We start from the raw sequence: 2,365 nt of genomic DNA, 5'->3' as shown, positions 1-2,365 counted from the left end.
AATTTTTTCAGTTTTGCTGAAAATACACCAGCGTTGAAGCTTCTCTTTTTTCGCCCATTACGGGAATAGAATAGAACAATTTCTGCAGTTGTGGTTTATAACAAGCTTTATTTTTGCTTCTTTTACCTTTGCAGGTGCTTAATAAGTGATATATAAACTGATATTATAAAAAGGTCGAAAACTTGCCCAATTTCTCTTCCCAATTTCGAAATACTGAGAGCTCGCCGCCTTTAAAAGAAGGAGTAGTATATCTATAATATCCTTTTCTACTCTAGGTACAAGGGGAGGGGACCAGTCGATTAGATCGACCCCAGTACACAACGACCACGAAAAGATGAAAGGCAAAGTCTACCTCGGCAGAGATTGAACTCAGAACGTAAATACAAATGAAATACTGCTAAACATTTCGCCCGGCGTGTTAACGATTCTGTCATCTCGCCGTCCTCTTAATATGGGCATTTAATATATTTATTTCTTTATTGCCCACAGGGGGCTAAACATAGAGGGGACAAACAAGGACAGGCAAAGGGATTATGTCGACTCCAATGCGTAACTGGTAATTAATTTATCGACCACGAAAGGATGAAAGGCAAAGTCGATCTATGCGGAATTTGAACTCAGAACGTAACGACGGACGAAATACTGCATAGCATTTCGCCCGGCGTGCTAACGATTCTGCCAGCTCACCGCCTCAATAATAATAACAACAACAACAATAATAATAATATTAATAATAATAATAATAATAATAATAATGATGATGATGATGATGATTTCTTTTATTGGTCAGGAGGGACCAAGACGTGGAGGGCTCTGTAGAACGACGAGTTACAGCACACATAAACAAATACAAAAACAAAAAAATACGAAGACCGGTGAGGGTTGGTTTACATCAACCAAAGGGAGATACTACCACATTAAGGTATATAACAGAGGATATATAATAGAAATTAGAGAAATAGATAGAGAAATAAATAAATAAATAGAACCCCCAAACGGACGTTAATTGATGATCTACATATTTACGTCTGTGTATGTCTGAGTGTGTGTGAGCGACTGTGTGTGTGTATATACATGCATACATGCATACATACATACATACATAAATACACACGTACGTACATACATATACACATACATAAATAGATACATATCTATACACGCATAAAAGTACACATACGGTTTCGTGGTGATAGGACCAAAAAACAACTCATTACAACTAATCTCGTAATACGCACATAATATATACATAAAAATAGGCAATTTAATCTATCCCGCCCGGCTAGCTCAGTCGGTAGAGCACGAGACTCTTAATCTCGGGGTCGTGGGTTCGAGCCCCACGTTGGGCGCATTCTTTTTCTTTTATATAAATACATCTTCTGGTGATCAGCGACAAATGTCATACTTTCTTCACGCTTTCGTTCCTCTGTTGTTTTTCTCTTTTTTAACCATTAAAATAGACATCACTTTGTTTATAATTTCGAAAGTCAACGCGCCAGAACCTGTTGTTTCCCGCCAGATCAAAGGGAGGTAATTTACCTCAAATTCAACGTCTCTTAGAATGTCTACTCACTTTTGACCTACTCTCAGTTTCGTACTCAGCTATCAATGGAGAAAGAAGTTCCGAAGTTTGGTTATGATACTCTATCTACTATGGACTCTCTCGTGGCTTTACACCATTGATTACTATACAAGTATTACGTAAAGGACATCGAATACAACTAGAAATGCTCAGCCAAATCAAAACCCCGCTCAAAGCCTACAAAACTAAGAACAATGGTAATCCCATGAAAAACAGAAAAAAATACTAATTGTTAGCATTATAAAGGAAAAGACGTGGTTTCTGAATTCTAGAAATTAAGACGAACAGAGGAAATGTTATCAAGAATGAAAAAGAAAAAAAAATGAAAACTTTATAAGGGACGTAACTTGTTTGCTACAATATTGTTATCTCCCTTACACGTGGCGGGAAAGAATAAATATTGGCGGGATTAGTTAAAATTACGAAGAAAATAAGGATGTGATTTTATGGAAACAGAGCAACAGTGGTCAGTTTAATTGTTACCTGTGGCCGAAGTATGATCACATGAATATGGAGTAGTGAATATTAAAGAACATGAGCAAAAAATAATCCGCCCAACGTGGGGCTCGAACCCACGACCCCGAGATTAAGAGTCTCGTGCTCTACCGACTGAGCTAGCCAGGCTGATGGAAATGTAAGTATGTTTTAAGCTTCATATTGCTGAAAGTTATCAATGTGGTTAATAATATATTGTTTTTTTTTTAAATTTCATTATTGCAATAAATGATATGTGTGTTATACATATAGAAAAACTGTGCATATATTTTTTTTATAAATATACGT

At 36.5% G+C, this 2,365-nt stretch overlaps 2 non-coding genes across 2 annotated transcripts; one reads left to right on the top strand and one right to left on the bottom strand.

The window, feature by feature from the left end:
- The first annotated feature begins 1,276 nt into the window (after positions 1-1,276).
- On the top strand, positions 1,277-1,349 carry Trnak-cuu (transfer RNA lysine (anticodon CUU)). The gene has a single exon. It is a non-coding gene; the product is annotated as a tRNA-Lys (tRNA).
- A 784-nt stretch (positions 1,350-2,133) lies between these two features.
- On the bottom strand, positions 2,134-2,206 carry Trnak-cuu (transfer RNA lysine (anticodon CUU)). The gene has a single exon. It is a non-coding gene; the product is annotated as a tRNA-Lys (tRNA).
- Between the last annotated feature and the right edge of the window lie 159 nt (positions 2,207-2,365).

This window comes from Octopus bimaculoides, chromosome 18 (genome assembly GCF_001194135.2).
Source record: "Octopus bimaculoides isolate UCB-OBI-ISO-001 chromosome 18, ASM119413v2, whole genome shotgun sequence".
Taxonomy (NCBI): Eukaryota; Metazoa; Mollusca; class Cephalopoda; order Octopoda; family Octopodidae; genus Octopus; species Octopus bimaculoides.
This window is presented reverse-complemented; position numbering and strand designations above follow the sequence as displayed.